General features: G+C 35.2%; 1 protein-coding gene across 4 annotated transcripts in view; it reads left to right on the top strand.

Annotated features, from left to right (window-relative positions):
* The window catches only part of SOX1 (SRY-box transcription factor 1), a 486,872-nt gene that overhangs the window by 173,054 nt on the left and 289,859 nt on the right, over positions 1 to 23,959 (top strand). For all 4 annotated transcript variants that reach the window (XR_015734546.1, XR_015734550.1, XR_015734549.1 and 1 more), the window contains exon 4: positions 15,055 to 15,233. The gene's annotated coding sequence lies outside the window, so the exon portion shown is untranslated. The remainder of the gene's footprint in view (positions 1 to 15,054; positions 15,234 to 23,959) is intronic.

Here is a 23,959-nt window from a genome sequence, read left to right as displayed (position 1 = left end):
TCATAAAAATATAATGGCATATCTAATACAGATAGTCTTCGACAGTAATGTCCCTTAGTTTAATTCAATAGCTGGCCTTAGTAAATCATGCTTTTCATCTTACAAAAATCATGGTGTTCTGACCTTTTAACAAGTACCATTCAGTTTTGCCAAGATCCGGTTTAGACTTGCTGATTCTCTTACCACTTGATTAGCTAATACTTCATTCCAGTGCATTCATTTACTTTGGCGAATCACAGTCGCATGCTGTGCAATGTTATGCAATAGTACAAGTAGTCCTCGACTCATGACTACAATTGAGCCCAACATTTCTGCTGCTAAGTGAGACATTTGTTAAGTGAGTTTTGCCTCATTTTATGACCTTTCTTGCCACAGTTGTTAAGTGAATCATTGCAGTTGCCAAGTCAATAACATAACCCGGCCAAGACCGAGTGGCTGTTGGTACCGGCATCTCGGTTCAGGGGAGAGGTACCATCGCTGACTATAGGGGGTGAAGTTTTGCCCCCTGTAGACAGGGTGCGTAACTTGGGCATCCTTCTGGATTCACGGTTGAGTTTAGAAGACCAGATAACGACCGTGACCAGGGGGGCATTTGCCCAGATACGTCTGGTGCACCAGTTGCGTCCCTACTTGGACTGAGATGTCCTACACACAGTTACTCATGCGCTGGTCACCTCACGGATTGACTACTGCAATGCTCTCTACATGGGGCTGCCCTTGAGGACCACTTGGAGGCTTCAGCTGGTGCAAAATGCAGCCGCACGGGTTGTGATGGGAGAATCCCGATACTCCCATGTTACACCCCTCCTGCGCGGTTTGCATTGGCTACCGGTTGCCCTCCGGGTGAGATTCAAGGTGCTGGTGATGACCTACAAAGCCCAGCATGGCTTAGGACCAGGATATTTGGCAGACCACTTACAGCCAGCAATGATATCCCATCGCCCGGTTCGCGCCCATAGAGAGGGCCTACTCAGGGTGCCGTCAGCTAGACAGTGGCGGTTGGCGGCCCCCAGGGGTAGAGCCTTCTCGGTCGGTGCGCCTACCCTCTGGAATCAACTTCCCTTGGAGCTCCGATTAGCTCCTGACCTTCGCACCTTCCGCCGGGAATTAAAAACTTGGCTTTTCAAATCCCTTGACCTGGACTGATGATGGGGTTTTAATTGGTTTTAAGGATTAATTTTAAATTTTTTTAGATTTTAGTCTTTATTTTATATTGTGACTTGTGTTTTATTGTTGTGAGCCGCCCTGAGTCCATTGTGAGATAGGGCGGCATATAAGCCGAATAAATAAATAAACAAATAAACAAATAAACAAATAAACAAATAAACAAACAAACAAACAAACAAACAAACAAATAAATAAATAAATAATTGTTAAGTAAAACAGGTTTCCCCATTGACTTTGCTTGTCAGGAAGTCGCAAAAGGTGGTCACATGACCCCTGGACACTGCAACCATCATAAATATGAGTCAGTCGCCAAATGCCTGAATTTTGATGACATAGCCATGAGGCTGCTGCAACAGTTGTAAGTATGAAAAATGGTCACTTTTTCCAGAATCATTATAACTTCAAATGTTCACTAAACAAACTGTTGTAAGACGAGGCCTATCTTTATAGTCAGATCTGCCACCTAACTCTAGCTGTCTGTAAATTGCCCCATATCAGTTTATTTTATCTTAGATGTATGTATATTCAGTTTTCCCTCATTTTTTCCATTCCTTTTGTAAACTGAGAAAGGTAGCACACACACAGGGAAATCCAGTCATTAAAGCCTGCCTCTTGTGAGAAGCAAACTAACCTGAGGCAGTTCACACAGGAGTTATTCAAGAGCAAAAATTTACTGTATATCTTTTAACTAAAATCACAGGAAACAAACCAACTAGATGAACCTGCAAACAGTTTTATTGCAAATTGTCAGTGTGTATTTTGCTGGGCTTTTGCATAGTAATGTCAAAGAGGAAACCCCTCTAAACAATATTACCAATCAGCAGTGTCTGGCTGACCTTGTTTGGACTTTGCAACAAGACAGGTTGAGATTTGAATGTGAGACTAATATGAAGGATAAGAAATTTTTAAATATCCCAACTCTAAGAGAAGACATGTTCACAGTGTCACCAGGAGTTTAGCTCAACATAGAAGAGATTTAACTTTTTTGCCTGTTTGGAATCTATTCCTCTGATGAAGAATCACTTGGATGACTTGTACTAGGGTTTTGCTAAATAAAACATATTCATGAGTCAGCAATATAAAAGAATATTTGCCTAGGCCTGGAGGAAGAGGATTATTAAGCAGTATAGTTCGGTATTAAATGCTATGCTCAACAGTGCTTAAGTAGCCTCAACATAAGTGCTTTTGTAAGACAGCACCCTGAGATTGCTATTTTTAGAGTTACATAAAATTCATATGGAGCTCTAGAAATTTTCAGTCACAGATCTCACTTAAATAATGTTATTCAACCAGCACCAACTATTTGAATGTCCTTGAGAAGACAGGCAAATGATAGAAGTGTATTATAAAAGAAGGATAAATAAATACTCTGGAAGAGCATAGTGAGAGAATGCATAGATTCTGGAGATTGGAAATGGGGATACTAAGAAAGGGCTTGCTAATTAATGTGAATTATGCTATTTGTAATAAATATGTCATTTCCTACAGCATTCTTCTCTGATGTGTTTGGAAACCTTGCACAGAGATATCACTTGTTCTCAGGACCCAGATTCACAAGTAGCAGAAGACCTTCTCTGCCTTCCAAATTACATCCTCAAGTGCATCCCTCTAATTTTATTTGTAAATGTTAATGGTTTTGTCATTCCATATTATGGAAAAAAATATACTGCTGCTACATTGAGATGAGGGAAAAATGGTCTAGCATCAGATAATTTTACTGGATGACATTTTACTGTCAAAAATTGTGAATATATGCCTTAATGTTTCTGCATAGAATATAGAAATATACTGTACCCAAATCTTCCCACAATAATATGTACATATTCACTTTGCATTATCCAGCAATTATCATGATGGGCATTATCCTATCTTGAAAAAATGCAGATGTTACTGATATTTATACAATCACTTAATCCATACTATTCTATGTCTCTTTGGGGTATATTCTGTTTCTTCCCCAAGGATAAAATTGTACAATTTTTGTACCAAAAGTAATCATAACTATTAGCATGCAACAATGCAATTTCTTTTAAATCAATCAATGTTTTATTTGGATGCTGAAAATCCATAATATTTTGGTAGGAGCTTCTTAGAACATAATTCATTCAATAAACAAAATTATGTTTAACAATTCTTTATTTTTATTTATAAGTTTATAAATAATAAAATCCTCCGTATAAAATTTTACAGTTATTTGAATTTGTAATAAATATCTTAAATAATTGGAAGTTTATCCCCTGCAGTGTTTTATTCAAGGCTTCTTTATCATCATGTCTCTCCCCCTCCCTGCCACAGTCCCTTTTTTGGCTAATTGCACAATAATCATAAAGTGGTAGTGTTTGCCTCTTGCCATTCTAAAGAAATGGTGACTAGAAGAACAAATGTATGTGCATTAGTACATGCTATTATCCCACTAGTGATGGAAAGAGAATTGTACCTTTGAATTGCAAAAAACCTTCTGTATCATTGTGTTTAAAATGGAATCAGTTGCTTAATGGTCAAAGACAAGAAGCTTTTCTTTTTTAAAAAGTATCTTCCTCCTCCACATACACACATCCTCAAAATAAAAAAGCTATGATAAAATAGTGAGAAAAAAGTTTTAAAAGTAGATGAAAATATAAAAGCAAATATGAAAATGTTTATTTAACTCTTATACTGATAGCAAAGAGGTCTTAGGAACGTTAAACTGTGAAATGATTAATTCAGCCTCTGAGCCACTGTTGAAATAATACATTAAACATCAAATTGAAAACCTACAATTTCTCACTTCAAATTAACGCACTAAGTCTAGGCAGTTAAAATTTTCCTTCACCATCACCCCACTTCTTTAAAAAAAAAAAAAAAGCTTTCTGAGGTGACAATTTCATAGAGAATTTTGTTTTGTATTTATTCCAGACCCTTAGGATTGCACACCTAGCAAAATGTTCAAGTTACCAGTATCTCTTTTTTGAGAATCACCCTCTTTAATACAGCCAAACACGAGGCATTAAAGTACAATTTCAATTTTGATAGCCTAAGTCCAGTTCATCACTCATTGATTCTATCATGTCTAAGTCTTTAGAATTCATGCCTCTTTGAGCCTTCTCCAACAAGCCTGCAGTTCTCAAATCAGGTTCCTTCTCCTTCAAATCTGCCAGCAACAAATTAGATTCTAATCCATGTGATTGTAAGTCTGGTTTTGCTGCTGTTCCTTTTATCCAAGTGTCATATTTGGGTTGATTTAAAATCATTGTAATCAGAATTTTAACCTAGGTTTTCCATTTGATTTTGTACGTTGAAAAGCATTTTTGCCCAAGGCATTCCAAAGGGCTTTAACATTAAGTTGATGCATTGTTTGCATTTTTTACATAGTCTAAAACTCTCCTGTAGCTGAGCTTTCATAACCAAACATAAACAGTTCCTTTTAAGGACAAGGGAAGTAGATGTACTATAGAATGACCACAGAAAATAATTGAGATAATATTTCCCACAATAAAAAGTGAATAGAAAAAAAGGAGAAATTTCCATCAGAGATTTAAAAAAATTAAAACAGAGCTTTAAAAAATTGGACCACCTCTGATTGGTTATCCATGTTCCTTTCTTGCATTGGTTCTAGAATTAGTTTATGATTAATCAAGAAATCCTTAGCTTTTTCTATGGATTTAGTCTAAATCATATTTTCATAGGTAAATATAACTTCTTCAAGTTAATCTCAGTGAAATTGAATCTGTCTTTTCTTCAGAATGTCTGTTGGCAAACATAATATTTCCTCTTATCAAATTTCTAACAGGGATTTCCTTCATAATGATTATGTCCACATGGTCAATTTTCAGTTTAGTTTTAAAGTGACAGTTGAAAACTGATTCTCTTGTTTTTCTTCTTACAAAATGAACTAAGATGCTCCTTGGTAGGTTTCTCATTGTGGTATATCAGAAATGTATTCTATATATTGTGTCTATTACTGTTTTGACATTCTTCTTCTTCCCAATTGATTAATTAAGCCAAGGATTTAATCATTCTTGAGCTGATTTCCTCTCCTGACATTTCATGAACTACTTAGCTGAAGTTCCTTGCCCTGTAATTCCAAGACACCCCTTTCATCCAAATCAGTTTCATACTGAACGTTTTCTCTGATTTATGCTCCAAAAAATCCATTCTATTCTTTATCTGTTTGACTTCTCCAGTTAGTTGACAAATCTCCTCATGAAGTTCCTTTGAGAGCCAATCAATCTTTAATTCAAGCTTTGCTTTCATTGCCTGGATTGCTTGAAGTGTTTTACTTAAATATTCCTCTAAAATAGTTCTTAGAAGTTCAGATTTCCCTGAGCCTCTTGTTTCTTGCTTTCTTCTTGTTACCATATTGATAATTATGGGATATTAATGTATGCTTACTTTTGTATGTAGATGATGCCATGCTTTTGGCTGAGAACCTAAGTGATTTGCAGAAATTATTAAACTGATAGTATGATGCAGTGAGAAAAATGGTTCTGAAAATTAACGCTTCAATGATTAATGTATTTCTGTTCAACAAGGAAAATGAAGTGAAAGATTCAAAATTATAGCCAAATTATGAAAAATTGGAGAAATAGATAAATCTGTATACATTAATAGAATGTTAACAATCTATTATAGTGAAATGGTGAAATATAGATGAATTATAGTGAAATATAGATGAAAAAAATCCTAAAAAATGAAAATGTTGATAGAAAGGAATAGGTAGGATATAGTCTGTTGCAACAATGAAAGTTTGTTGAAGTGAAAATGGCTGTACTTAAGAGGTTTACATGAAATGCATATTTAATGCAGTAATAGTGGGCTACTTAAGTATTACATGTAAAATAAAGACATAAGATTAAAACAATGAAGACTGAATTAATGAGGATTGAATACATATGTGAATGACAAGTATGAGTATGAGATGTGGAACATATAGGAAGAATGTACCAAGAGCCTTGGTACTACAGTGGTTTAAAGCACCCTGTTATTAACAGCTGCCTGCAATTTACTGCTGGTTCGAATCTCTCCAAGGCTCAAGGTTGACTCAGCCTTCCATCCTTTCTAAGGTAGGTTAAATGAGGACCCAGTTTGTGAGGGCAATAAGCTGACTTTGTATAAATATACAAAAGTATGAAGGCTATTGCTTAACGCACTGTAAGCCGCCCTGAGTCTCCGGAGAAGGGCAGCATATAAATCAAATTAAAAAAAAAATGTGAAAACTGAATTTTAAAACACATGCATATAAGAAGAGCAAATTTGTTGAGATGAATGAGAGGCTTTAGTGTGGATGGAGTTGACAAGATCCTCCAAACAAAGAGGTAGGAAGTTTAAAGAACAAAGGACAATTCATAAAAATGTTTCTAGAATGTTGCAAGAATGGTTTGCAAGGATCAAAAGAAGTTTATTATGTGGAGCTATTTCCACAAAGCTCTATCACTACATAGCTTTTTTGGGGAAGGAGGTTGCCACATTTCATCTCATTTAAGTTGAAGATATATGATATTATGAGTAACCAAGGGTTTTTTTTCTTCCAGCCTATCCTTATTCTAGCTTCTTTTCATTAGTACTTTTTATACTCCAAACTATTCATAATCCTTATCCATTGTTCATAACTGCAATCCCCAATGTGGCATCTAAGAAACATCATTACACCAATGGACCTTTGATGCCCGTTAGTCTTTACACTATATCTGACTTTAGACAAATTATTTTATTTTTTTCAAACAGGAATGTTGTATTTTGCAGAGGGGGGAAGGGGGAGAGGGAGGGAGGGAAGGAGAGAGAGAGAAAGAGAGAGATAGAACAGCTACCAACACCATCTTCATCTCTAAGAATATGTCTAAGATGTATTGCAGGTTGGGTCCAATGGGGCATTATAAAAAAATTAAAATGATGGGAAGCTGTAATTCAATGCTTTGTTTGCAGATATATTAATTTAACAGGGAAAGGGAGGAATTATGGGAAATTTTGGAGAGCTAAACAAGATCAGAAACTCATGGTTAGCCATTCATGTACTGATTTTAGACAAAAATTTCAGCATCAGTGAATGTGTATTTGTGTTTGTAGGAACAGAAAACAAATATACCAGTGGCTATATTTAGTGTACTTAAAATAATTTAAGTGAATTTTCATAACTTGAAACCATTAAGTACATTTTGCCCCTTTATAATCAGATGCAATCTCAGATTATAAAAGAAAACTGGGATATGAAGCTTATTATAGCAAATTTTGCATATTCTTCACTAATAAAGATACTCTCATCTAGCAGCAAATTTATCACTATCTCAACATTTATAAATCAATTTCATTGCAGAAGAAAATGGGGCAATAAGATACAGGATCTACATATTTTTCATTGAATTTTGGTTCAGATGTGCACTCTAGTGATGCATATATATAATTTTATTTGACATTTAGTCAGATGTCAGAATCAGGCAGGAACAACAACCAATGAGTAATAAATAATCAACGTTCAAGGTCATATCTATACAGTACAGGCAAGTCTCCCATAGAAAATACTCAGGGATTTTCTGTCTGCAGTTTAAATAAATCTCCACATGAGGCAGCAGCACATAGAGCACCAATTTCTAACAAGCATAAAATCAATATTTTCTACAGAGCTAATTTGATTTGAACTAGTTTTGTTTAAGGTTTAGTCACTGATATATATTTAACCAACACAAATATGAACAAATAGCAAGTCTGTCACAAACATTTATACAGATTTGTATACATCCAAAAATGAGAAGAATCAAAGGCAAACATTCAGAAGAGTCATAAAGGACTTTCAAAACTTTTTAAGCTTATTGTTTTGTTTAAAAACAACAACAACTTGTCTTGGTGCTAAATATAAAGTACCTTTCCTGCCTCCGGCTTCTCCGTCATCTTTGTGTTTCAGCTAAATGAATACAATGACACTGCTACCTCCTACAAAATGAAGTAATGAAAATATATAATTTTAATTAAACTAACGTAGCTGGAGAGGTGTTAGTATTAATCTTGAATGATGTTCAAATCTTTTTAGTGCAAGTTTCATTGCACTATTAGCAATAGTGTGTTTATATGAGAACTAGTGGGGAAAAGTCAGAGTAAACTGAGATTTCTGAGGAATGTTATTAAATAACCAAATCTACATCCTCTTCACTTATTTCCCTCTATTCTTCTTCCAACCATCAACAATTCCCATCCCCAATACCCAACTGCCATTGTGTTCAATTGCTGCTAACTGGGCAACCTTCTAAATCTCTAGGTTGCAGGCAGCTATCTCTTTTTGCTTTCTAAAAATAATTCTGAGATTTACGCAAGCCTTTGCATCATTAGGGGAGAGGAAGTGTTGGCTGGAAACTTGCATTTTGCAGGTAGTCTCTGGTTTGATTTTTTTTTTTACTTTAAAAAAATCAGGATACAAGAAGCTGGGTGAATGCCAAGTGAGCAGTCTGCAGACACGCTTGCTCCCCTGCATTTTAGGGACCTTTTCATTAAATTCTTACCTTTCAGCTTTTATCCCCTGTGCTATTTTATTCTAATGTATGGAGAGGAAACCTACTCTTCATGGACTGGGAAGCTTACCAAAGCATTGATTGTATTTTCTGAAATAGTACCCTCTATGGGGCAAGAGTGATTCTGTTGACACTAATAGAGGCTTTTCTCTTTTAAGTTATCATTTTCTTTATTTATTAAAAAAAATTAGATATCTTAAATTAGGGAGGTGGATTGGTAGTTGTGAGGAGGATTTTCAGTAACCAAGTTATGAAATATCTAGCCTATAGAGGGGTAGGGTAAGGCACAACAGTCCTTCTATTGTTCAGTTGCGTACAACAATACCAGGAATGTGTAAAGGAATTTTCATATAAAAACCGTAAATAAGGCTGGCTTGTAGATTTTTAAATTTTTTGTTATTTTAAATGGGAAATTTCTTATAGAATTTGAACTGAATCAATCTATAAATACAGAACAGATTATTTTTCAATAAAACACTTGAACCAAATCAATTTTATTATAAACATTATATGTTCATAACCAAAAATGTGTTAATTTTATAAACTGGCATAGAAAATTCTGAATATATATAATGTTTTCCCTGTGAAATTATAACTCCCCAAATTCTCCTTAGGTTCAACTAGCAGCATATGTATTTGACATGACCTAAAAAATATTAAAAGGGAAAATCAACATATATGTGTATCATCCATTGTTTTGTTCCATATATCTTCATCAATAAATGTAAAGTATCATTTGTGCCAGGATTTAATCAGCAAGTCCCATTTCTGTAAAAGACTGAATTTAGGCAATTGCTTAGTTCAAGGAACATTGGCACCACTGCTGATCCTGAAATCAGGTGACCCCAGAAAGTCAATCCCATACCATTGCTACCATTATACTTCTGTACCCTCGGTATCAATCAAAAAAGTCACTTCCAATCTATTCCTTTTTGCTCTTTACGCTGCCTTGCTTTCCACCCTCCCATTTGTTCATTCATACGTCTATCCAATTCAGATACCACGTTTTCCCAAAAATAAGACCCTGTCTTATATTTTTTTGAACCCTGAAATAAGCACTTGGCCTTATTGCCATGTGTTCAAAAGCCCGATTGGGCTTATTATCAGGGGATGTCTTATTTTGGGGGAAACAGGGTAGCTGCTAGCATTCAGACTAGTATACCCAACAAAAAAGTAAGGGTTTTGTTTTGTTTTTTAAAAAAGGCAACTCAGAAAAAATAATCAAGTTCCTTATTTAATCACTGTTGGGACGTTGTGTTACATGTGTCTATTTATTCAATAGCAAAAAGGTTTGATCCTATTAAATTATATATAGAATTGCTGCCTGTATTGTGTTTGTTGGTTTTATTACAAGCCATGCTTATTTTAGTTTTGTTACAAATGATATTTGAGCTTTTAAAGATCATACATCCTACTAAAATTTCAGGTCCAATAGAACACAAAGCATACTTAAGATGTATGACTTTTACTTATGTATTACTAAATTCATATTAAGAATGTACTTTTTCCTTAGATACAATCTACTTGTCTAAGAACAGTTCTATTTCTTCCAATTTGCTTGATCCTTTGTTCTACATCTATATGTAAGGAAATAAGGAAAGCCACTTGGAACTGTGCTTAATTGAAAAAAAGTTGCAAATGAAAATTTTTCTATTGTATTCCTGTCCATACTACATAGCACTAGGACATTTTGCTGCAGCTTCAATGGAATTAGAATATTATGCCGCATAATTATCTATACCCCTTATGCAGTGAATCTGCATTTTGGTCAATTATATTAAGAATGGCTAATGTAACCATATAGCCTTATTGTTACAGCTGAGTTTTCTGCCTTCACATTTTATAAAAGGCACAGAAGATCTGAAAGAATAGTTCCATCACATTTTCATCCATACATCTGAATGGCCATGGTTATACATATTTGAATAATTTTTCCTTTATGAGTTAACATTTGGAGGATAGTAATCCATACAGGGAGTGCTTTTATTGTCGTTAAATAATACTGTTTAGTTTTCATATATCGTTTGAACTTTTCACATTTTGAAACTAGCAGTCGCAATGATTCTGATTGTAATGAAGATAATGATGATAAATATTGTAGAAGTGATAGCATATATAGAATTATGTCAATGTTGATACAGTGTTAATTTGTCCTTGTGTTAGATGTCTTTTTTCCTGGGGACATATTATTTTCCCTGTTTAGAAATAAGATGCAAATATTTAGGTTTACTCTTATCATTTTTCACTGGTCATGATTTTAAATTTTGGAGAAACTTTTTTTTAAAAAAACTCTGATACCACATGGAGTTGTTCATGGCTTTGCCTTCTACTTTATCATAACCAAAAATCTCAGTTTGGCAAATCTTCTAAGTATATCATACCCCATTCTACTTCTACATATTTTTCCACATCTGCAATCTTATGGCCACTTTCTTGACAGAAGTACAACTTATTTTTAGGCAAAGAAGCATAGATAAAATAACTGGTCTGTAATCATATGAAAACTTAATAGAAGATCATTGAATTCATTAAAACATATTACTGAGTAATCATTGCAGAGCTTCCTTGCCATACAAAATAAAGTTTAACTTGATTAAAGATGAATAAAATGCAATTTGATGGTTTTAAAAAATGAAGCCAACTGATTGAATTTTTATTACTTTCCATTAATAAATGGGTGGGTAAAATAGTGGTTGTGAAAAGCAGAAATGTAGAAAATACCTAAAGGTAAAGGTTTTCCTGTCCAGCCATGTATGACTTTAGGGCACAATGCTCATATCTGTTTCTTGGCTGAGGGAGCCAGCGTTAACTATTTAACATTCATAATTATTTAAGTAGTACAACCAGTTCAGATTACTGAAAAACATAACACTAGAACATAATGGCAGTATTAAAAATAGTATGCAAAAATTATATTTAAATTCACATAAAAGTTATCTTGTGGTTGATAATCTCATTCTACTAATTACCCCAGATTAATATCCCACAAAATCTACAAGGATCAAATTAATGTTGTGGCAATATTGTCTGAAACTGTATTTTTTAAAAAAATCAAGAAGACGTTCTACAATGAAAACAGAGGTGTAGAGAAAGTTAAAAGCATAAAAAAGTAACAACGGAAAGTACAGTCCATTCTTTTCAACTTTCTTGTGGGATATTAATGTTCCATTTCATTTTTAAAATGTGAGCAGACAAAAATAAAATAAATATCTTGGGATATAATCTTGAAATGTAAATAAAATGCAGAGTAATTGACTTTATTCTGAAGGAAATATAAGTTATACAGAGTTAATGTTATTCCAACATAAATATTAACATTCGCAATTTCTTTCATATTTGGGGGAAAAAGAATAGGAATACTCTTGAGATTCTTTTAAATCTTGTTTAGATATGATACTCCTCAAAACAACTGCTCAGTTTTGTTTATTTTTCTCCCTCACTTAGATAATTCACACTATAACTATAATTTGGAAATATGTCTGTCAGAACCAACCTTTTAAAACTGCATCTCAAGAAATCTAGGATTTCTTTCTGTTTTCCTTTAATTTCTTTGATTTAAATTCAGGAGTTACAGTGCAAGTGATGGGGGAGATAGAATGCTTTACTATTTTGTTGTTATGTTTTGGGGGGTGGGTTGCCTTAAAGTGTACAGTGTTAACTAGGTGGCATATGGGTGGATGAAACATTACTGATTGTCCACTGCAGCCAGGAAGGCTGAGTTTCCATAGAGATATGAAGGAAAAAGTGCTCCATGCAACCTAATTGGTATGCATCTCCAGATCAGGTTCATTGTGCTTTTGCTAATGACAGGGTTGTCTCAGTAATAAGGATGGTGCACTGGAGAAATTTGCTGCCTTGGTATATTTTTCCCTGACGGAAAACTACTTAGAGACAGTAGTCAGTAAGAAGAGTGACTGGCAGGCTGAAGGGGCGGCTTAGCAGCATATGGGGGAAGGCTGGCGCTGTGTGCCACATGCATATGGCTGCCATTAAACTCCAGCTTTGCGCTTTGTGTATTTCTGGTCCCATGCCAGTAAGCCCACCTGCTGCAAGAATACTTGTAAAGCACAACTCAAAAGTGATTGAAAAGCTACTAGAATAAACTGTAATAACACAGTGCTTCACAGATGGGACATAATTGCAAGCTAAAGTGTACAGCCTCTGCAGTAATGAAAACATGAGCCATTAAATTAAAATCATAAGGGGAAAAAATATAAAAGTCTGGTTATTCTAAACCCCCCCCCCCATTTATTGCAAAAACTTCAATTTTCCTGCCCTCATTAATCAAATACCATAAAACTATAGTGTTACTTTGTTCTAATGGAGATTCAGATAATTAAAACAATGAATGTAGATTAGAATGATGTAACTTTCATTAGATACTTATTTGGGTGACCAAAGTTAGCAATAATGTTCAACATGGAAGGCTGACATGCATCTGTCAATTTTACAGATCCAGGGACTAACATGGCTTTGTATGGGATGAGGGAGGGGGGAGGGGAGAGTAACTTTTGGGGAAGAAAAATAAAGCCTGCCAGAGCATCATCATGAATATGGATTAATGTTTGGCAAGTCAATTTTTCTTCATTAGCACATTTCATAGATTTTTTAAAATCCTTCTTCCTCTCTCTCTCTGTCTTTCTTTCTCTTTCTTTCTTTCTTTCTTCCTTCCTTCCTTTCTTTCTTTTTCTTTCTTTCTCCCTCCCTCCCTCTCTCCCTCCCTCCCTCCCTCTCTCTCTCTCTTTTTCTTTCTTTCTTTTGAAAAGAGTTTCTAACCCATGTAAACATATAAAATTACTTGAGAAATATCAATGCCATTTTAATTAGTGGTAGTGGGGTAATAATGAAATCACTAATCTGACATGTAATTAGTTGTATAGGGTGTGCAAGTGTTATGTGGGGCTGAATGGAGCTCTGCAGGACTCTAACTCAATGTGACCTCTCAAGGCATTCTCTAGTAGTGAGAGGCTAACAGAGCCAACTTTGTTCAGTTCCTTTCCTGTGGGTGGGCAACTTCAGGAGAAAGGAACATTTGTTTCATAGGAGTCACAGGGGTAAACAAGCTTTAAAAGTGCTTTTAGTCTTCCATTTTTAATTATGCATTTCTGCAGTACTGGTCATAGCAAAATACATGGCATGTATGTTAAACATGCTGAATAATGCCTGCCTGTTTAAAAGAAGCAAAGATGGCAAGAACAACAGCCAGTGTGGTCCACTGAGTCACATGCTGGACTTTGACCTGGGTTCAAAAATCACTGAAGTTGGAAGCTCTGTGGGTGGTCTTTGACAAGCCTTCTTTCTCAGTCTCAGTTCCCTCTCTGAAAAATGGGAATAACAATACCCCACCTCATAGAATAGACATAGAAGAAGAAGAAAAAGAAATCTGGCTTGTAAAAATCAAGAAAGTTGTAGCCACTATTATAGAAAATATTTATATATGAAAGCATCCTTGAATAACATTTAAAGAATGACTTTAAACTTCCTTTGGTACAGATATAGATAAAAGTATATCAAACTCTTACTCAAAAATTAATATTCCACATTATTTCTCTAATCCCCTATATTTCTACTCATTTAATCATCATCAAAATCATAATTTTATTTCTTTCATTTTTCTTTCATTTTCATAGCTGATCATCAGAAATTTAAAAGATTTGGAACTTATCCTAATATATATTATTTTACTTTCGTTTCCTTAAGGAAAATTTTTCTTCTGCCCAATTGGAAGCTGATATGAAGAGCCAGTATCATGAGCTACCAGTAGTCTTTCTATGCAATAAGGATACCTTCATCCCTATTTACAAACAAACATAAATTATTTCATGAAATATGATTAAAGTGTCATGAATAGGCAGAAATACAAGTCATAGGGATCATGTATGAGGAATTATGCTGTATTTTGTCTAGTAGAAATGCACGGCAGCCAAATTAAAGCTAACCAAGATTGAAAACCACAGTATTTACTAGCCTATCATGATCACTAAGAACCTCAGGCCTCCAAATTATTTCCTGATGATTACTTTCCACAATGATCAAAGAGTGATTATTATTAGAATTACCTGAGTGATAATTATATTTCACAATCATTCAAGGGATTACTATTAGAATTATTAGACAATATAATTCTCAGTTTTCATATTCCCAGAATTCAGTGAGATTGATTCCTCACATAAAAGCTTGCATTCTTTGGTTGATACAAAAAAAAATTTAAGTAGGTTTCAGACCTACTTAGTAGGGTAGTTTTGAATGCAAGACCACCAAACTAGAGATTAAAAAATAAAAATAAAAACAAAGAATGAAAAGAAAATTACTTCTCTATCATTTTCAAGGAAACATAGAGTGTCATATATACGTAACAAAGGAAACAGGAAACCAGTTTGATTCAAACAAGTCTTTACTTTTTTTCTTTCAGGACAGTTTCCTTAGCTATTCTATCTTTGATTATCTGACTGAAAGGAATATTGTATAATGACTATGGACTATTGAATGAGTAAGGATCTTAATTCATGGACCTTCACGCAGATCTTCATGGCATTTTATGAGTATTAAAAAGAATCTCTTAGGACTCCTCCCAAAGATGGCTGTTTCACGGTAAGAGCCTTTCTTTTTTCTTATCAATGATCTGCTGTTTTCGTTGACAAAATTTGCTCTCTGGCAGTGCTGCTCCCTGGATTTTGAAGAGGAACATTCATGTATGACATAAAATGATTTTGGGATGGCCATGGACCCTGTTGGGAAGGGGAGTCTTGAACATTCCAGTTCCCTCTGAAAGCAGTTGAAAAGTCACTAGGCGAATCCATCTTCCTGTCATCAGTTTCATTTTCTTAAGGATACCTTGGTTATTAACTTTCATTTTTTGAATTTATTTTTTTACTTTGTTTTTTGTTCATAAAAGTTGAATGCTGATTTATTTCAACCCGTTCCTGAACTTTTTTTCCCCTTTCCTTTTGATATATGTAGCCTTTTTCTCTCCCTAGGTAAGCACAGCCATGTTTCTGGATGGTGAAGTGCTTTCATTTGGATTTACATTAATATTGGACTCTCACCACACAATTTCTGTACTTTCTGAATTTGCAAAATATTCCTTTATTTCTTTTGAATTTTTTGTTTAACCATAAATTGAAATATCCAGAAAATATCTCTCGTTTCCTTCTGCTTTAGTGGTTTTTGCAGAGTAATTTCTGCAAATTACTCTGCAAAAAAAAAAAAAAGGAAAAAGTTTCACAGAGTAATAATGTATCAGATTACAGGCAAGCGACAGTGGTTGAAATCTAAGAAAAAATGGCTGGGCAAGTATGCAGCTTTTAGCTGAAAGGTTTTTTTAAAAAGTTTGATGAGGTGATAATGGTCATGGAAAGTATGCAGAGTATCTAGTTTTGAATAATGATACACAAAGGACTTTGATCTGAATGCTGCAGACCAAAGAGATAGCCCCACAGCTGGAGAACTAACTGACTTGAGCCCATGTGTCTCTTTAAAGTTTAAGCCTGTATATCCTTACAATACTAGGAGTATGACTGAATGGGAAAGTGACAAATTCATTTTTCCTATGAAGACTGAGGGAGATTCAAGAGTGGATTTTTACACCTAACAGGAAACTACTTCTACTTAAACTTTATTGGGAAGATAGTGTGGAGGCTGAATCTATTATATTTGATTAGACAACAATTGATAACAGATGTGGATTTGATCCAGGGTGAATTATTTTTAGTTTATGGGATGCTTTGGGATAGATAAGATGCCATGGCAAACTTTCTATGAGTGAATTACAATAAGAGTTTGTTAACAGAAAATTTTGAAACTTTAATATTGTCTTTTTATATCATTCTTCTTCTTCCTGTTAACTATTTTATTATTAATATATAAAATACAGGTTAATTATTTGCAAATATATTTATTAGTTTAAAAAATTGGGGGGTTGTTTTGCAAAGGGAATCAATATTGTAGTACCCTGTTTCCCCAAAAATAAGACATCCCCTGATAATAAGCCTAATCGGGCATTTGAGCACATACGCTAAAATAAGCCTCCCCCTGAAAATAAGCCCTCCCCGAAAATATTTAAACGCAGAGCTGGAAATTAGGTAAGATGGCAAGAGGAGACCCATCTTGCTCCACGCCCCCCCAAATAATAAGACCTCCCCCAAAATAAGGCCAAGTGCTTGTTTCGGGGTTCAAAAAATATAAGACAGGGTCTTATTTTCGGGAAAACACGGTAATGTATTAATAGTATTCAATTAGAGGGGGGATAATATGTGTATATGTGTTGGTTTCTTCTTTTCTTGTCTGGATTTTTTTGTGTTTTCTTTTTGTTTTTGTCCTTTTTGGGATTATTTTGTGTTTTTAACCTTCTTTTGAATAAAATAAAAAAAATAGAATGAAAAGTGTCCCTTAGGATTGTTTCATCACAAAATATGTCTGAAAACTCATATACTTTCATAGATTTTTTTTAAAAAAACCCTAGGTAGAGCTGATCCATATCCATTAATGACCTAGTTTGTTGAGTATGAACATTTCTTAAGAACAGGAATGCACAACATCATCCTCTTCTTGCCCCCTGTCCAACAGAAAAATAACTCTTCCAATCTTTTCTTGCTAACTATCAAAAAATGTATTTCCAGCATTCTGGTACAAGCAATGCTATCCTGTGTGCCTGTACACTTGTATATGGGTAGTCCTTGACTTACAATTGTAATAGAGCCTGCCCATCACAATTATAATTCTCATAAAGTGTGAGACCAATTTGATTTTATGACCTTTATTGATTGATTTTATGACCTTTCATGTGGCGGTCATTAAGCAAACACATAGTTTGCTATGGGGTGGTTCTGCTGACAACTGGAAAACTGGAAGTAAACCTTGGTTTTCAGCAAAACCATCATAAAACATGATGAAGTATTAGTACCACTTTATAAAATCTTACTAAGACAACACTTGGAATACTGCATCCAATTTTGGTCACCATATTATCAAAAAGATGTAGAAACTTTGGAAAGAGTGCAGAAAGAGCAACTTAAATGATTAGGGGGCTGGAAGCTAAAACATATGAAGAAGGGTTGCAGGAATTGGGTTTGTCTAGTCTAGTGAAAACAAGGATTAAGGGTGACATGATAGTTGTGTTCCAATATTTGAGGTGCTGCCACAAAGAAACTTTTCTCCAAACTTTTCTCCAAAGTATCAAAAGGCAGGAGAAGAAGCAATGGATGAAAACTAATCAAGGAGAGAAGCAACCTAGAACTAAAGAGAAATTTCCTGACAGTTAGAACAAATTAACCAATGAAAGGACTTGCGTCCAGAAGTTGTGGGTGCTCTAACGCTGGAAGTTTTTAAGAAGAGATTGGACAACCATTTGTCTGAAATGGTATAGGGTTTCCTGCCTGAGCAGGAGATTGGACTAGAAGACCTCTAAGGTCCCTTCCTACTCTGTTATTCTGTTCTGTTATTTTGTTAAATATGGGCTGGGACTGAATGCTTGAAGTGTGGCCACATAATTGCAGGAGAGGGCCCAACTTTCAGAATCCTGGGCATATTCCAATGGATCTTACCCCCAGGTGGGTCCAAAAGAAGTTCAAATAATTGCTAAGTAACTGGTTGTAAGTTGAGTACCTGTAGTTCATCATAGGCCACTTCTTCACTCATGTTAGTTACTGTGTGCTATGACAGGAATGCACCCTTTCCTCCAGTTATACAAAATTCCTCCAGTATATACAAAATTCATTGATGGCAGGGTGAAAGAGTAGACCTATAAAGGAGAATATTTATAGCTCACAGTTGAAATGAGGGTCCTTGGTGCTCTCTGAGCTTGCTTGTTTTCTTGTAGACATATTTCATTACCCAAACTAAGTAACATCATCAGTTCTAGTGATCTTCCTTCCTTCCTTCCTTCCTTCCTTCCTTCCTTCCTTCCTTCCTTCCTTCCTTCCTTCCTTCCCTCCCTCCCTCCCTCCCTCCCTAGAAGTATCCCAACTTCCTCTTTTTGGCCAAGTACAATAATGGCAAAACTGTGGTGTTTACTTTCATTTTTTTACTGGTTCACTGGTGGGCACATCAAGAAGGTGTTGAGTATGAGAGGGAATCAATGTGGGAGCTTATATACAGATAAGAATTGGTCCTTTTCCCCCAGCTGAGATGAAAGTGATAGAGGAGCATAAGAATCCACCAATCAGTAACCATGGTAAGTGCAGTCTAGACAGAATAGCAGACCACTGCCATGCCAAAGTGGAAGAAGTTAAGACTGCATTGCAAAAAAGCCCATAGAGACAGGGTCGTTACAACAGTGCCATTTTAGCTTTCAGTGGGAAGGCATGTAGTTATTTGCTTTGTCAGAATATATCACTGCTATAAAATTGATAGGTTTTCAGATTTTTTTGTTCCTCCTTCAGTAACCAGAAGTGGTATGGTTTGTTCAGAATAGACAGTTTTGAGTTATTTTGTTAGTCAATACCATCCATATGCAGAGAACAGATTGTAAAGGCAAGACTTTATGATCAGTTACTAGATATTATGACAAGATATTACAATTAAATGACATAATTTTAGCCTCAAATCTGTTAATTTCATCTTCATGTTCTCTCTGCTCCAATATTTCATCTTTATTAGGCATCTTTTAATAAATATTTATGTTAACCTTTATATCACTGTTGTTTCTGGTACAGATTTGTTCTATAACCAAGAAATCCAAGCAGCTAGAAGTTCATTTTAGTTTTTGAACTGCATAATATTTTTATGTATGCATTTATTGATGAGAAAATAGATTTGGCAGCAGGCTATTTAGAACTGTGAAATTGCCAGAAGAGCCTGATGACAGGAGAAGATATTTTCAGTGACTGATTTTACACAGGTAGCTGTATTAATATGATTCACAAAGAGTCCTATACTACATTAAAAATTACTACATTTACTGTGGCAAACATTTATACTGTATTTATGCATCCAGTTAATGAACATTTTTCTCATGATTTAGGATTTTGGAACATTAAGGCATTAAATCATAGGAAGAGTGGTTTATTGCTAGAAGAAACACTTTGCTTGATGCCCTCATTATCTATATATGGTGCAGAAAAATGTAATAGAGGGGAATAGATGATATTTATTTATTTACTCATTTGCTCCACTGGATTTCATCAGCTAAATCCAGTTAAAACAATAATAAAATCCCCAACCAAAATTAAAACCTATCATGCCTGAAACAGCTGATATATCTGCATAAATAACTCCCCTAATTATGGGAGCTTTATTCCCCAATACCCAGAGGGAAAAGAGGCTTTAGGAACTTTATGAAAGACCACCAGGCTGAGAATCATCTGAATCTCAAGGTGTATTCTGTTCTAGAAGGCAGGAGCAGTGCCAGAAGCATTCTTATACGTGAGATGGTAGAAATACTTGGAGAAAGGCAGCCCTACCATTAATCTGGCCCTGTGCCATGAACAGCTTTGTAGGTGATGACTACCACCTTGAATTATACCCTGAAGCCTATTGGGAGTCAGCTTTCTTTGCCAGCATTGCTGGCTGCCAGCCACAAGATAGTAAGTTGGATGCCTGCCACAGTCCATTGATATGCAAGCTCAGACAGAACTTTTAGAAGAAAATAGTCCTTTTTACCAATATCTTTGGATAGCAACTATAAACATAGTCACATGCTTGGCATAAATTAAGATCAGGAATCTAATAAACAAGCATCAAATCTAAGGGACAAGACAAGAAAAGATGAAGTGATATCTAGAATTCTAAATACGGCATTTGCAAAGTAAATATGACAGAGCTGAGACTTGAAAAGTTTTTTCTCATTGTCTGATCTCGGGGAGTGAGGTCAATAAATCAGCCATACTGAATTTATATATATGGCAGTGACTATTTATTTCTTCAGTATTAACCCTTCTGCAAGCTTGTTTCTTGGCAAGACTGTCAGATCTACTGTGTTCTTCTTTCAGTTGTTGAATCTCTGTTTAGGGCTGGATGCAGTGGCGAAATCTAAAATTTGTTACTACCGGTTCTGTGGGCGTGGCTTAGTGGGGGGGTAATGTGACTGGGTGGGCGTGGCCATTTTTTTTTTACTTTTAAAACCATTTTTTACATGTAAAACCATGTAAAAAAATGCTTTCAAAATGCTCTGACGATCCCAGCTGAGTTGCCTGATCGGCAGAGGGGTTTTAAAAAACCCTCTGCCGATCAGGCAACTCAGCTGGGATCGTCAGAGCCATTTAAAAGAAAAAAAACTTTTTTCTTTTAAATGGCTCTGACGATCCCAGCTGAGTTGCCTGATCGGCAGGCAACTCAGCTGGCATTGTCAGAGTTTAGATCATCAGAGCTTGGCTCGTCAGAGGCATTTAAAAGAAAAAAAGCCTCTGATGATCGCGCGGCTCAGCTGGGCATGGGGGGCGGGGGCAGGGATTTTTGCTACCGGTTCTCCGAACTGCCTGCCGCCATTGCTACCTACTCACCCAAGCCGGTCTGAACCAGGAGCATTTCACCCCGGCTGGATGGCTAGACTGATTGGGTGCAAACAAATCATTCTGATGGTTTCTTCAATTATTATCCCTAATTATTATCCAATCCCACTGTATCTTCCTCATTAGAGGATGTGTCCAGCAGGACTGTAACAGTCAGTGTAGTTTGCAATGTATTGAGGCCACGATACCACATGGGTATACTGAGCTGCACTTTTCACAACTTGTGCCACATTCTGGATCAACCATAACTTCCAAGTAGTCTTCAAGGGTAGCCTTATATAGAATACCTTGCAATAACCCAGACAGGAAGTGAACAAGGCACAAGACACTGTGAGTAGGCCCTCCCAATCCAAGCATGGAAACAATTGGCACAAAAGATGGCTTTGCATTTTAATTTTTTAAACTTTCTGTTAGATTTCCAGAGTTGCCATTAAAAGATAGAGTTCATACATATCAAATCAAATCGATCAACTAGTCAATCAATCAATCAATCAATATTTGTGCAAAGTCTCTCTTAGCCACAGCTGCCACTTGTTTTTGTCCAGAAAAACTCCAATTGTGGATCAGGTCCATCTGGGACAGTTCTACCCCAGGCAGAACCAGTGATGGAAATTCCTTACAAGTGGGGGCCCTGAAAACATTTTTTCCTGTAATATCTTCATCTCATCTCCAAACAATTATGATAGACAGGATTAAATTATCCTTATGATGTTGAAGTAATATGTTCCTTCTTATTCTGACATCATCCAAGGGAATCCTCAAAGTATACAAAATCCAGTAGGCTTATCATCCAATTCCTTGAAGGAAAGTCAGATGACTGGCAGTGACTGGGATAAGATAATAGAGAAAGATTGGATTTGGCAATAGGAACCAAAATTTTTATGACCTAAGGAGAGCTAGTTTGGTGCGGTAGGTAAGGCATTAGGCTAGAAACCAAGAGACCATGATTTCTAGTTTTGTCTTAAATATTAAACAGGTCAGGGCTTCCAGACAAGGTTCGAAGGCAAACTAGATGTCCTTGAAGGAATGGAAATAGTCTTGACCTTCATGGGAATGTTATAATCAGCAGTGAAATTTGGCCAGATCTATCCAGCTCGCATGAACCGGTAGTGCCGGTGGTGGGAAGCTCCGCCCACCCATCAGGATGTCATTAAGTCCAGTTTTTGACCCTCTGTGCATGTGTAGAAGAGGCACACGCACTCACACTCCCAAACCAGTAGTGAAGGTAAGTGCATTTCACCTCCGGTTATAATACAGATATAATTGTGCTTAAAGAAATTCCAATTATAATATTGCCTAAAAGAAGACTATTCCTTTCTGACTGATAGACAGAAAAAGATTCTATTTCAATGGGACAAACTGGAAGGAATGATTTTTACTTTCAAACAGCAGAAAGCAAGAGAATTTCTAGAAAAATTCAATGAAGAACTGGAGACAATAAATGTGACAGGAAAGTTAAATGTATGATTAGGTGCTACAACTATTCTTTTCCAAATTTTTGGCCTTATTATGTATTACAAATGCTTAACATGGAATGTAAATTGAGCAAGTGCTTCTCAAAAGAAAATAAAAATCATTATATGAAAAAATAAAACAAAATATAATTTCCTTTTATAGAAATTTGTATTAGAAAAAAAGAATATAAAATATTTGACTTACAAAAAATTTGGATGAAGTACTTTATTTCAGAAGGAACCAAAAAATGGAGTTGTTTTGTATATAAATTCCCAGTTGCAACCAGAATTTATACTGGCTGATGAGCATGGTAGATATGTTGGGGTAGAAATTAATTTGCATGGGGTTAAGATTCTGATATTGGAAATTTTTGCCCTAAAGGGGTATAAAGATTGTTTTTAATGAACAACTTAAGGACAGGCTAGTGAGCTTTATTTTTTAAATGAAAATTGATGTTTGATGGGAGATTAGAATGGACAATCTCCCTACAAGTAATCAGAACACCTGAGAAAAATATTAAAATTAAATAAGGTTTACCTGAAGTGTTTTTAATCTGATAGACAATTTCAAGCTTGTTGAATGGAGATATAAATATGACAATTCAAGACAGTATACTTATTTTTCTGAAAGACATAGGTCTTTTTCAAGAACAGACATTATTTGGATTTTGAAGAATTTGACTATTAAGGTTCATAAAGCAGAGATATTGCCAAAGGCATTTTCAGATTATAATGCAGTGAGTTTGTTTTTTTTAAATGAAAAGTTAAGGAGGTTAAATGAAACAATGTTAAATAAAGAAGTAATAGTGGAGGACTGTAAAAAGAAATTAAAAGAGGCTTTTTTTGAAAATCTGAATAAAGGTTCAGATGTAAGAATGGTGGGACACAAGCAAAGCTTTCATGAGAGATTATTTTATATAATGTAATAATGAACTCAGAAAGAAGAGACAAGAGAACACAAAAGCTATTTTTGATGAGATAAAATAGAAGAAGAGGAATTAAAGAAGATTCCAGAGAAAATAAATACAGTACCTCTTAACAAGCTTGTACAGCAACAATTATTTATGTTAACACAGAGAGAAAGATGGAAATTTAAAAAATAAATAACCCTCCAAAATTTGCAAATAAACCAGGGAAGTGGTTGTCATATAAATTATAAAAGAACACAAAACACAAATCATTTCCAATAGAGATCTAACAAATCCTTGTGAGACACAAGAAGGTACAAAGCAGAGAACCTTTTATCTCCTCTCCTCTTTATTTTAGTTCATGAAATATCAGAGATATAAGACTGAAGAAAAAATTGTGAGGGTAAAGACTAAAAAAGAAATTCATAAGGGCATTTGCTGATGACTTGGTGTTGGTTTTGGAGGATCCATTAAAGGAAATAGAAACATTAATGGGGAAATTAAAAGAA

The sequence above is a fragment of the Pantherophis guttatus genome, chromosome 5 (genome assembly GCF_059756535.1).
Source record: "Pantherophis guttatus breed Tessera chromosome 5, ASM5975653v1, whole genome shotgun sequence".
In the NCBI taxonomy this organism is placed as follows: Eukaryota; Metazoa; Chordata; class Lepidosauria; order Squamata; family Colubridae; genus Pantherophis; species Pantherophis guttatus.
The sequence above is the reverse complement of the archived record's forward strand: the minus strand, read 5'-3'. Positions and strand labels throughout refer to the sequence as shown.